This window comes from Rhinopithecus roxellana, chromosome 7 (genome assembly GCF_007565055.1).
Source record: "Rhinopithecus roxellana isolate Shanxi Qingling chromosome 7, ASM756505v1, whole genome shotgun sequence".
In the NCBI taxonomy this organism is placed as follows: Eukaryota; Metazoa; Chordata; class Mammalia; order Primates; family Cercopithecidae; genus Rhinopithecus; species Rhinopithecus roxellana.
Genome location: NC_044555.1, coordinates 137,718,564 through 137,732,514, shown reverse-complemented (window position 1 = coordinate 137,732,514; position 13,951 = coordinate 137,718,564). Strand labels below are relative to the sequence as shown.

Genomic DNA, 13,951 nt, shown 5'->3' with positions numbered 1-13,951 from the left:
AACCCACCATCTCAAAACCACTCAGAGGAGAGGGAGAGGGGAGAAATCTCTGGCAAATGTCATCCCCATGCAACAGCATCTAAGATCAGAGGGGAGTGTGTCAACAGAGTAATTCTGGATTTGGGGAGTTAGGCTTGTTTCTGTTGTCTCTGCAGCAGAGAAAGTTCCTAAGCCTGCAAGGCCAGTTTTTGAACCTACTGGAGATATCTCAGGAGTTTTTGCTGCCTTCAAACCTGCTAGAGCTTTAATCAATACATCAGGGAATTTGGCACAAAAACATTAATAACCAGTTGTCATAAGAAGTTTGACACTGCAATTAGCTGATGGTCTTCTTGCTCAGAAATGGCTGGTCAATATTATGCCTGGGGAATTCAACATAGCTGAGCCAAATACCATTGATCACATATATACAATGGTATACAGGTAACAACAACTTTCCTAAAGGTCACTGGTCCTGCAGAACATGAATACCAAAAGATGTTAATAGAATTAAGCAAAAATAAAAATAGGTATTAAGTGTTCCTTAGTGGAGAACATTTGAAAAATGCTGGTTAAATACACTGAAGCAGATTTCTTGACACAAGACATCTCAGCACTTTTAATAGACCTAAGAGCACAGAGAATCTCCAAGATGACTTCAATATGTCTTTGTCTTGTTTTACTCTCCATCCTCAAACACCTATGCATGCGTTTTGGCATACGCATGACGCAATGGAAACTTTGAAAGCCTAACAAATATTGAATGGTCTCTGTGACAAAAATACTAGTCTTAGGATCACCTCCAAGGTTTATGAATGGTCCAGGGAAAGACGAATGTGGTAATAGTAGAGATCCTTTTTAACTGGTTTACTGGTTGTAGTTCAAAGTGCTCCCATAAAGGTCCCCAGCATAGCCTGCCCAAATACCTGGGAAACAACTCTAAGAATCAAGGACTCTCAGGGCCAGGCGGAGCGGCTCACACCTATAATCACAGCATTTTGGGAGGCCAAGGCGGACAGATCATGAGGTCAGGAGATCGGGATCATCCTGGCTAACACGGTGAAACCCAGTCTCTACTGAAAATACAAAAAAAATTAGCTGGGCATGGTGGCGGATGCCTGTAGTCCCAGCTACTCAGGAGGCTGAGGCAGGAGAATCACTTGAACCCGGGAGGCGGAGGTTGTGGTGAGCTGAGATCACACCACTGCACTCCAGCCTGGGCAACAGAGAAAGACTCCATCTCATAAATAAATAAATAAAGACTCTCACCTAACCTTTCTTTTACAAAACAATTGCAATGACTGTGCATTATGGTATATGTCTCTGTCAGAATTATCTGTGTAAGATAAGTCTCCTTCAGGCAAACAGTATGAACCATAAATTAATAGGCTATTAATCCCTGCCATCGAAATAACTTTGAAGACAGAAACAAGGTAAAATCTGTTCACCATATGTACCACCACAGTAGAATTCCTATACTAAGGAAATGGTCCCAAAATGGAATTTCAAGGCTGTGCAAGGATAAAATGTGTTTCTATTGAGAATTTTTTATTAAATGAGCAACCTAACATAATAGAAATGTAAATCTCATTCTCTCGCTCTCTTTCTCTCTCTTTCAAGACAGGTCTCACTATATTGCCCAGGCTGGCTTCTATTAATAATTCCTGGGTTCAGGCAATCCTCCCACCTGAGCCTCCCATATAACTAAGACTACAGCTGCACAACCACTGCACTGGGCTGTCTCATGTAATTTCAAAAAATATATTTAGAGAACTGACCAGCTGCATAGCTGGAAAAATGACCCCTTTGAAAGAATTGGGTGAGAATGAGCTGTAATTGTTATATCTTAAGATTTATAAATCTATTTTCTATATCTATTTACTTTTTAATTACAGAAGTATCAAATTACATTTATGGCAAATCACGTAAAAAATTACATTTATGGCAATAAATGTATGCTATGTTTTGAGAGAATACAATCATATAATATCTATATAAACATAAAATTACAGTAGTTGGCGATAATTAACATTCAAGTTCATTTCTGTTTGCAATTGTTCTACAAATGAGTACACATACACACGCGTGCACAAACACACATACACACGCACACTTCTTATTGATCTACAATCACCAATTTATCAAAACTAAGACATCTTTCCTTCACTTGATTTTATAATTCTCTGAGGGAAATTAGAAGAGTGCTATATTTAAAGTGATCAAGTAGAATCTCAAGATAAAATATGATTTGCACTTTAAATCTGTAGTTGTCACTGGTGAAAATCAAGAACATCCATAAACAGATATTTTTATTATTCATGCTACACAATTTCACATGTAATCAATTCACTAGGATAAGGGTTGATTATGACTATTTGAATGATGTTACATCTTGACCTGTGCTTTAAGCCTGACTGAGCATTGTACGAATTACTAACTCAGGCGTTATTATTTTAAAATGCAGTTTATTGCTAGGCAAGGTGGCTCACGCCTACAATCCCAACACTTTTGGAGGCTGAGGCGGGAGGATCACTTGAGCTCAGGAGTTCAAAACTAGGCTGGGCAATAGAGGGAGACACCGTCTCTACAAAAAAGTAAAAAATAAGGACTGGGCGCGGTGGCTTAACACCTGTAATCCTAGCACTTTGAGAAGCCGAGGTGGGCAGATGACTTGAGGTCAGGAGTTCAAAACCAGCCTGGTCAACATGGTGAAACCCTATCCCTTCTAAAAGTACAAAAAAAAATTAGGCGTTGTGGCAGGTGCCTGTAATCCCAGCTACTTGGGAGGCTGAGGCAGGAGAATCACTTGAACCTGGGAAGCAGAGGTTGCAGCAAGCCAAGATTGTGCCACTGCACTCCAGCTTGGGTGACAGGGTGAGACTCTGTCTCAAAAAAATAAATAAATAAAAATAAAAATAATTTAAAAAATAAAAAATAAATTAGCTAGGCATGGTACTGCATGCCTGTAGTCCCAGCTACTCACTGGCTACTGAGGAGGCTGAGGTGGGATAATTGCTTGAGCCCTGGAAGTCGAGGCTGTAGTGAGTCATGATTGTGCCACTGTACTCCAGCCTGGGTGACAGAGACAGACCTTGTCTCAATAAAGAAAAAAAAATTCCAGCTCATTACTTAGATTTTCCCCACTTACAACTTGATGATCTGTTTCAAACTACAGAGGAATCTTACTTCCATTACAAGTACATAGTAAAATATAAAAAGGTAAGTACAAAAGTTAAGTCTGAAAGACAAAAATTGTTTTCTTACCTGAGAATGAGAGATTTAAAAACTGATGAGTGTTGTGTATGGGCACTGGATAGTCTATCCAGATCATCTTAGGAAAAAAAGATGTTTTTAAATAAAAAATAGCCTGTCTAGCAACACCAGGGAATTCGATAATCACATAACTGAAAATAAAGGTAAGAGAAACTTTTCAACCACCAAGACTTTCCAGATTAGAAATGATTTTTCATAGTGTTACAATTCTCACAGAAATGCTATCGATTGGAGAAACTGGGAATGTTCATCACCTCCCCCTCCCTGAGAAAAAATGTTCTTAAACTGCTTTTACCTTTTGCACGAAGTCAAATGTCTTCAGTCTCCTCCCAATTCCGGTCCCCTGCAATCACCACGGTGGTCTACTTGACCAAAGGGACTGAGCTTTCTGATGCTATTTTGTCCAGTGGTCTTTTATACAAGCCCTAGAGATGGTGTTTAGATCTGCCTCTAAGGGAATTCTCCCTTCTCTGCAATGTAAAAACTCTTACTTGTAATCTTTAACTTGGTTTATAGATACAAAAGTGAGTGACGGCTAGGAGCAGTGGCTCGCACCTGTAATCCCAACACTTTGGGAAGCCTGAGACAGGAGGATTCCTTGAGCCCAGGAGTTCAAGACCAGCCTAGGCAACATAACGAGACCTCATCTCTATTTTTTAATAAAAAAGAAGAAAATGTAAGTGTTGATGCTCAAAAATTTCTTTTAATGGATTCTATGGACTTGCTTCACTTTAGGCAAATAGTATTCTTGCCTTTTCTGAGGGACACACCATTTTTGCGTCTGGAGCATACCAATGCCAAAGCCAAGTAGTGTAGTCCCAGAAAAGCAATCTGTTTCTGATATTTGGCAAAATAAACCCCCACAGTATCTACTGGGTGTAAAGGTATGTGGAACCTGGAACCTGGATGTATGCACTTGGATCCCAAAGTACATCATTTTTTTCAAGTTTTTCCAGATTCAGGTAGAATGCACGCTCATAAATGTTTTCCTCAGCTTCCTTCTCCCTGAACCCTCTAGAATTCATTGTCCGCTACTGTCTTGGGGCACTTGCCACTTTCTAAGATGTCTGATCACTATTTGACCCCTTGTCTGTCGTCCCCAGTGGAGTATGAGCACAAGGTCAGAATGTGGTCTGATTTCTCCCTGTCTGCAGCACCTAGCACAGGGCCGAAGCTCAAAAATCATCTGGTGACATGAACTGGAGCCACTCCTCAACAGATGACTTTCACTCACATCAGCCAAGGAACATCTGGCAAGAATCTGGTTAGGTGCCCACAGTTGGCACTTATGCCCAGTGCTTAACTTCACTAGTGACTGGCACTTGGGACTACCTGTTTGGCACAATTGTGACTTCAAGGAAGATCCCCTCACAAGGTTTGTCGCTTGAAAACATTGTGAAGCAAGCAGGAGTAGTCATGTGGACTTTGGAACCCACTTAGTTAGATAGGTTTGAGTTTGGTTTGGTTTATTAAATTCATTTCTACCTTGCCTCATTACAGACATGTTAGTAAAGGGAAAATACAAGAAGTTCAATATATGATTTCTCCACAAATATTTATTGAATATGTTCTCCTATTATAATCACATGTGTTCTTGTCTGGAGATTTTAAGCATCACCACAGTAAAACTGTCTCAGCCTGTCACCCAAGGCTCTCTATAATACAACCCAACTCACCTTTCCAGTCACACCATTCATGAATTCCAGGAAGTACCCACTATTATCCAGACACTCACTCTTCATTCCTACTGCCCAGCCTTTGCTCATGATCATCTCCTTGCCTAAAATGTCCTTCCCTGTATCTTTACTTAATGAAGTAATATAAATCTTTCAAAGCACTTCCCCCAAAGCACCTTCTCCAAGAAGCCTTTTCTGATACTCTCTCCTCCATCTCCATAGCACATTGCCTGTACCCCTTATGGCACCTGCCTTACTTGGTACTGTTTCAAAGTCCTGTATTGTCAGTCTCTCCCTGATCAGTGCAGCAAACAGGGTAAGCTTCTCTCCACAACACAAGGCTATCTAAACATAGCCTGTAAAACTATGAAGAATAACATTCAGCTAGTTGAAAACTGAAAAATCAAGAACTTGTTGTTTCTCCAGAGATCATGAGATGCAAGAACAGAATGACCTAAGACATAGAAAAAAATGTAGGAAAACATGAAGGACAGATGATGATATAGCTTGCATATTTGTCCTTGCCCAAATCTCATGTTGAATTGTAATCCCTGAGGTTGGAGGTGGGGCCTGGTAGGAGGTGACTGGATCGTGGGGGTGGATCCCTTATGGCTTGGTGCTGTCTTCTCCACAGGGAGTGAGTTCTTGTGAGATTTGGTCATTTAAAACTATGTGGCACCTTCCCCCAATGCGACCCCAGCCACCACCCTCACCCCAAAACCTCCCCTCCCTCACCCCTGACTCCCATCCTCTACCCCCAGCATGCCCTTCCCCATCCCGTCACCACCGCATCCTCCTGCAACCCCTTTTGCTCTAGCCACATGATGTGTAAGCTCCCGCTTCACTTTCCACCATGAGTAAAAGCTCCATCCAGAAGCCAATACTATGCTTCCCGTAAAACCTAAAGAACCGTTAGTTAATTAAATCTCTTTTCTTTATAAATTACCCAGTCTCAGGCACTTCTTTGTAGCAATGCAAGAACGAACTAATACAGATGACTTGATATGGAGATAGTCATTTCTGTTCATATAAAGGTATATTTCAAGTGAACCATTTAAAAGACATCTTCATGAATCATTTAATTAAGAATTTGATAAGTAAGTTTTTCTCTGTCTCCAGTCCATTTTCAATTTAAAATATTGACAGCCAATCAGTAAAACAATCTAGAGAAAATGATACTGGAACACTTCATTAAAGGACTTTTTAAACAGAAAGATTTACATATATAAATGAAAAGAAAAATTTAAATTTAAACCATAGAGAACCTGAAAGTATTACAGATTATAGTGGAATATTTTAGGCCACTCTCAGTCCATATTTATTAAGGTTTCCCTTTACTTGACGCCATAGGAATTTACCAAGGAAGAAAGAATACAGTTTCCAGGACAGTGAGTTCTACATTTCTGGCTTCTGGGAAAATCAAGTTAGCTACAGTGATTTCAAACACTTTTATTTATTTATTCATCATTCATGCCCCCCAGTTATCTACTATGGGCAAGGTACTGTGTCCAGTGTTTTCATTGCTATTGTTATTATTGTTGTTGTGGGGTTTTTTGGTAAATCAAAAGGACCTAAAGAAAAATTAAAATATTACTATTTCAAAGAAGAGCTATAGCTCTTATAACTGTCAAAATGATTCTCTAAAACTTGAGCAGCTGGAATGTTAAAAGGTGATAAGAAAAATCAAATGAGAAAATCAAAGTGGTCAGGTCAGGCTGGATTCTCTAACTGAAGATATTAACATTTTTATTTAATATGTGAGGTAGCTGGGCACTACTAAAATTTTCCGAGAATTGACTTACAAGATCAAACTAATTTTAAAAGAGGTGATGCAAGGGGAGCTCAAGCAGACAGGCTGAGAAAAGGTTCGAGGTTAGCTGTTGCAGAAAGAAGAGAAAAAGTTTGCAAGAGAGGATGCCTCCCAGATGTGCTATGAAGGAGGTAGACTAATATGAGAAGGAACAAAGATTAAGAATTAAATGTGTTGCTACTGTTATGGGCCTGGGGCAGTGGGGGCTAAAATAGCTAAAAGTCAGAAGAGGAGAGTGTTCGTTCCTAAAGAAAAACTGAATCATGGAAAAGTACTGACAGAAAAGTCATCAACTTTAGGTTCTCTTGCATGCTTAGGCATCAATGAAACATGGAAGAAACTCCAACCTCTATTTGACAAGAATTGTCAATTTGACCACATAGACATGAGTAGGACAGATGACTTGGAAGTCTCTTTCAGCTTGGGGAATCCACGACTCTACAAGGCATGTTCACAGAGAATACCTGAAATTAGACTAATTACTTGAGCGCCCCAAGGGAGTGACTTGAGGAAAAGAAGATAAGACCTTGGAAATATTCTATTAGATGGGCGGAGGCAAAACACAGCAGCAAGGACAGAGAAAAGAGCCACAGCAACTAAGGAGGAGATGAGCACAGATGGGAGCAGCCTTTCCACTCTGAACAAAAACAAAGCAGCTCAGGATCAGGGAGGAAACTAGAAAGGAACTGGAAAAGACAGATAAAGACATAATGTTATTTTGCATAATGCCAAAGGACAACAATTTCAGCACTCCAGAACTCTATGGCACCTCAATCTGTTCCATTTTAAGAATAATCTGTTCTTCCCAAGTAACATTTTAAGTGCAAGTTTTGCCAGTGTTCAATTTATTAGCAATGACATTTACAAAACCGCCTCAATCCACTTTTCTTCCTGGAAACACCTAACCTAGGTGATCCCCCAGACTTGCACAAAGCCTATTTGTCCAGAAAGGCTTAGCTGGCCTCTGTCATGAGGGGGCCTTTGGACAAAGGAGAGAGATTTGCATAAAGGTGGTCAGCTTAATACAGCCCCTGTTTGAGGCTGTACAGCATTGAAAGGGCCATTCTCCAACCTGGCAGTGTAATCCTAATGGAGAGCTTTTGTCCCTAAGGCTGTGGTGGGCCGCTTTATTCAGCTGACAATCCACAGTAAAAGAATGAATCAACCACCTCCTTTTAGTAAAGCTAAGGCAGCTGGCAGCCCACAGTCCTGACAGCTTACCACATAAGAAGCAGGACAATTATCAGCCTCAGACCCAAAAGGTGCTCCATGAGGGAGTGACCACAGCTAGGGCTCCTGGCGGCATGCTGGGCGTTTACCACTCAAGACAAAGGTCCCAGAGCCCAATCTCCACACAGGAAAGGGGCTGTGGGAGTGCCAGCAGAGCTGTTCCCTACAGTACTTCCCAAAGAGATCAAAAACTTTCATGACTATGTAGCTCCTCGGCCAGTTTTGTGGAGCTCTATAATCATTTTCCATTAGAATGCTGGGAATGAGCCAGGCTTCTTGCTTCTTTCTACAATTTCATTTTTTTAAAAAGAAATTTATTTTACGTTTCTTTTTGAAAGAGTGCCAAATTTACAAAATAGAAAGGAAAGACAACACAAGCATAATTCTACCACTCTGAGGGAAACATTGTCTTATTAGAGTATTTCTTTCCAGTCTATTTTACATGGCTGTGAACATTCTGTAAATACAGTTTTTGAATCAGGGCAAGTCTGAGTAGGGAAACAAACCCTTTAGCAATTAGGTATCTAATTAGGTTTCCCCTAATTTATTTTATTTCAACTTCAAGAAGAGGAACAGAATCCTAACTTCCTTTAAATCCCTTATCTTCAAGTAATCCCCAGCCTAACCCCCGGTTCTCCTGAATCCTACCCTACTGCTCTGCCTACTGCAGGGATGCCTTATCCCAAAAAGCAGAGAAGTTGTCTCCTAGAAGCTGTTGAATAATTTTTTTTATAAAGGGCTATGTCCACACATAAAAATCTATATGCAACAAAACTAATTTAAGATGGATATACAAATTAAGTATTAATATCACATAAAAGGTCAAAAAATATATACCACTGAGTGAAAAGGTTGACAATATATGAGCCACATCGTTTTCAAATTAGAAAAAGGGGCCAAGGAAACCTTCCACTTCCCGAAAGAAATGCTGTGGACCTCCTCACTTAAAATTATCTCTGTAATTGTTGCTGACTCTTGGCTACCTGATGCCAGAGCCCCTCTCCCCACCTCACCCTCAGCCCCTACTCCTGTGCCATTCCTTTTCTCAATGCTGATGGTTAAGACACTTGCCCATTAATGTGAGGCTCTGCAAATGCCCTGGCTGCCAGCTACAATATACTCTCTGTTCTATACACTTCAAATGCCTTCTGTAATCACAAGTTAGAACTTTACACGAAAGCTCTAACTTGTTTCTTATGGAATGTATAAAAAAACGAAACAACTCTCAATGAGAGTTTCCAGATTCTTCATGTTGATTGACCTTGTTTGTGAATTTCACCTTAAAGTACAATCATTTTGTGCAGAAAGACTTTTCAATTTCCCCCTCAAATTCCTGCCTGTTACTTTAAAGCTTTCTCATTTCAAAGTGCTGTGTGGTTCATGCCTTACAGCACAGCTTACACCTATATTTCTGAAGATGATTGGCAAAGGAGGCTGATATGGGAGAAGGAAAAGAGTAAACAGCCCTAAGTCCTGTATGAAGAATACCCAGGAATGTTTCAAAGTGATCTTGACGCAGCCCAAGGAGGAGAGTGAAACTGCCACAATGTATTGTCTACACTAAGGAATATATTTATTGCTTTCTACTAGGAAACTATTAACCTACAAGTTCATTCTCCCAACTGGGAGACCTAAAGTTAGAGGAGAGCAAGCCAACAAAATATACTTGCCTTAATCCACACTTTAAAATTAGTGACTTAAGTAGGGGGAATTGCAAAATCAATGGAAAATCAACACCCCTCTTGAGGTCAGAATTCTTGGGATCTAATCCCAGCTCTGCACTAGCTGTGTGATCTTGGGCAAGTCACCTAGCCTGTCTGAGTACCTGTAAAATGGTGCTAAGCCCTGGCCTCCCTACCACATAAGGCTGCTCTCAGGAGGATCAGATACCACATGGATGGAGAAGTCCACTGAAAAGACTAAGGCGCATTGCTCACCCATACATATATTTGGTGAATGTCTCAAATGATAAGGATCACCTTAACCTTGAATGTTAAGGTTCACCTTAACAAGGAGACAAGCTTAAAGAAAGACACACTAGTTCAACACTTCTTAGATCCTTTCCCTAAATGTCAGTAGTATTCATGAAATCAGCAAATATTGCTGCAAGTGAAACATACATCATCAAAAAAATAAAAACAAAAAGGAGAAATCTTGGAACATTGTGTGCATACATACATTATGGTTAAATATCAACGCAGAAAGAAGAACACTATTCAAATTCATGAATTTATGCTTTAACTTCCAAAGCTAAATATTAGCTTGACTGAGTAATATCGTGTGCCTTGATCTCAGGTATTAGCATATAAAAGAGCTGATGGCCCTTAGCTCCCTGCCATCCCAAAGGTACAACTTGTATGTTTAAATATGGGGAACATTTATTAGTGGTCATGAACACTCTATAATCAAGGAACAACCAGTTACTTAAACAATGTGCTTAATTGTTAGAAATAGAATCAGAAGAAAAACTCATCAACGTCCAAAACATCCTACCCTACTGGGACATTAGCTAGACTCAAGTCAGAACACACACACTCCATAAATACATATCAAATAACAAGAATGGTATTCTAGTTCTCATAAACAACATTTGGAAGTCAATTTAATATTTATATAGTGTTTGGAGAAAGCCTTGCCAAAATCTTAAGCCCTTGATAAAGGACAAGGGGCAAATGTAAAGTTTCAGTGTAAACTGGGACGTCAAAGGTAGTTTGTATTTTCCATTAAAAAATACAACAATTGGCCGGGTGTGGTGGCTCACACCTGTAATCCCAGAACTTTGGGAGGCCAAGGTGGGCGGATCGCTTGAACTCAGGAACTCAAGACCAGCCTGGACAACATAGCAAAACCCTACAGTCTCTACAAGAAAATACAAAACTTAGCTGGGCATAGTGGCATATGCCTTTGGTCCCAGCTACTCAGGAGGCTGAGGTAGGAGGATCGCTTGAGCCCGGGAGGCGGAGGTTGCAGTGAGCTGAGATCATGCCACTGCACTCCGGACTGGGTGACAGAGTGAGACCCTGTCTCAAACAAAACAAAACAAAACAAAACAAAACAAAAAGACAATTGCTTAGATCTTGTCTTTTAAGAGACTGACTTTTGGGAAGTACCTTCTTGAAAATCTAGTGGAAGCCTTTCTCACACAGACCTTTGCCTATCAACATTCAGACACAGTCTAAGTTACATCAGCATGACTATAAACAGCAGCTTTTTATGTCTAGAGCAGGGTAGGCATTTCCCTGACTGATTTCCCTGACACCAGAGCCATAAAGAGGTGCCAGTAGTCCCCAGAAGCCTCTGCCAAAAAGAAACCTTGATGACACTGCATCTTTATTTCCAGCTGTGACTATTCCTTTGAGCTCCAGCTCGAGAAGCATATCCAGTGACTTCCTAGATATTTCACCAGCACCTTATGCTCAGGTTCAAAACTAAAGTTACCAAATTGCTCCTGGTCCCGGTGCTCCTCATCTCAGTGAGTGGAATCAGTTGTATAAAACAAAAACTTGTAGGATCTTTGCTAACAGCTCCCTCTCCTTCACTCTGCCTCCAAACAATCCAATCCAGCAAATCCTCATGAGTACACCTCTAAATCAAGTGTACTCATGGTTGAGCATCCCTGACTCGAAAATGGAAAATCCAAAATCTGAAATGCTCCAAAATCTGAAACTTTTTAAATTTTATTTTTATTATTTATTTATTTATTTATTTTGAGACGGAGTTTCACTCTTGTTGCCCAGGTTGGAGTGCAGTGGTGCAACCTTGGCTCACCACTACCTCCACCTCCCAGGTTCAAAGAATTCTCCTGTCTCAGCATCCTAAGTAGCTGGGATTACAGGTGCACGCCGGGCTTGGTAGAGACGGGGTTTTTCCATGTTGGTCAGGCTGGTCTCGAACTCCTGACCTCAGGTGATCCACCTGCCTCGGCCTCCCAAAGTGCTGGGATTACAGGCGTGAGCCACCGTGCCTGGACAAAATCTGAAACTTTTTAAGTGTAAATATGACACTCAAAAAATGCTCACTGGAACATTTTTGGACTTCAGATTTTCAGATTAAGGATGCTCACCCAGTAAGCATAATGCAAATACATGTATTCCAAAATCTGAAATCTGATACACTTTTGGTCCCAACGATTTTGGATAAAGGATATCAACCTGCATAGGGAATCACTTTCTTAAAATCCTGCCATGGCTCCCTACTGTTGCCACCCTCACCTGGTCACCTCCTGCTTCGGAAAATGCTAGGCGTTATTGCTCCTCCATCATTTTGTTAATATGTGTGTCTCCCTCTGCCTTCTCCTTCCAGAGTTATTAATCTCATAATTCGAAACCCAATCTAAATCCTCCTCTTTGGGGAAGATGGGCTGAGGCCCTAACCCAGGGTAAATTGATCACTCCCTTCTCTTTGAAGTCCAGTGTCTGGGTTTCTTATTCACATATTATAGCTCAAAGCAAATAATGGGATATAATAATTTGTTTGCACGTTTCTCTGCTCCACTTGCCTGTGGACTCCCTAAAAGCTTGCATCTTTATTCTCAGTTGCTTTGTCCTATATCTTAGCTCAAAACGTGCCTCTAACAGAACTTCTGAATATGTGTTGAATGAAATGTTGAGACTAAAACCGGGAAAGTTAAACTACACTTTTATCACAAATTTTCGTTTTACTACCAACAACCAAATGCTCTCCCCACAATCCTAATTACCTTATCAACCCTATCAGCTTTCAGTTAAGAGTAGGAGGATTTGTAGTGTAATTCTTATCACCCAAGAAACTGGGTATCTGTGAAGAACTTTGCAAAGAAATCTGCACATAAAGGCCAGCCATTGGAAAGCCACTTCCCACTGGCTCCTGACTTGCTGGGGGAAAAAAAGGAGGAACACCCCTCAGCCTGTTCTTTGCTGATGGAAGAAAGGTCCAGTTCCCGCCCCCACATCCTCCCTCCATCACTCCCAACTCTCCCAAGGAAGTGCTAGGCTAATCTCGGAGACAGATGTCTAAGTAAGTACTGACAGATTGGAGGGCGTCTACTGGCTACATTTGCCTGAATACTTTCAAAGTCATGAGTCCAATGTTTTCTGCCCGTTCTCTTGAGTTTGGTGGAAAGGATTCTCTTTTGCTTGCCTGAGTGTCTTAACCCCTCAATACTCTCTTTTCTAGAACAGGCAGAGAAATAAGCACAACAAATCTACATTAGATACAAACTGAGCTTACTGAAAGAACTAAGGTTAGAGAAAAGCACAGCCAATCAGTAGGGATATCTCAAAAAAACTAGGACGCCTGATTTTGTTCCTGGATCTCCTTTGGAGCATGACTTTGCCACCTGCCTTTCCTGGCATATTGTGTGGTGTATGGCATGCATAATACATAATCCAGTGTAGAGTAATTTACATTCTTGATTTTATCCGTTGGAAAGTTACGTTCCCTTAAGATGGATGAGTAACTGATAAAATATTGTCTTATGAGCTGTAATTTTTGCAGGAAGTTTTGAATGAAAATACAGGGTCCTGCTCTGTTGCTCAGGCTGGGGTGCCATGGTTCATTCATGACTCACTGCAATCTCGAACTCCCAGGCTCAAGTGATTCCTCCCACCTCAGTCTCCTGACTAGCTGGGCACCACACGCCCGGCTAATTTTTGTTTTTTGCTTTTTGTTTTTTTTAATTTTTGTAGAGAACAGTCTGCCCAAGCTGGTCTCAAACTCAGCCTTACGAGTAGCTGAGACTAAGGTGCATGCCACCGGACCCACGCTCACCTCCATTATAGGTCTTCAGATAGTGGCTGCTGCCACTTTCATGCTAATCTGACTCCATTTTGTAAAAATACATTTTCTAAGGTAGCCACAACTTCTGTGTTCTCCGTCTAAGTGTGCCCAAATACACATCCTGACATAAACTCATCATTTGAAATCCAAAAAAGCGAAAAACAAACCCAAATAACAACAAAAACCTCAAGGAGATCCTCCGAAAAGCCACTGCTGCCCTCAAAAT

At 40.8% G+C, this 13,951-nt stretch overlaps 1 protein-coding gene across 1 annotated transcript in view; it reads right to left on the bottom strand.

The window, feature by feature from the left end:
- Window positions 1–13,951, bottom strand: part of PASD1 (PAS domain containing repressor 1) — a 99,392-nt gene that overhangs the window by 84,588 nt on the left and 853 nt on the right. The window lies entirely within an intron of this gene.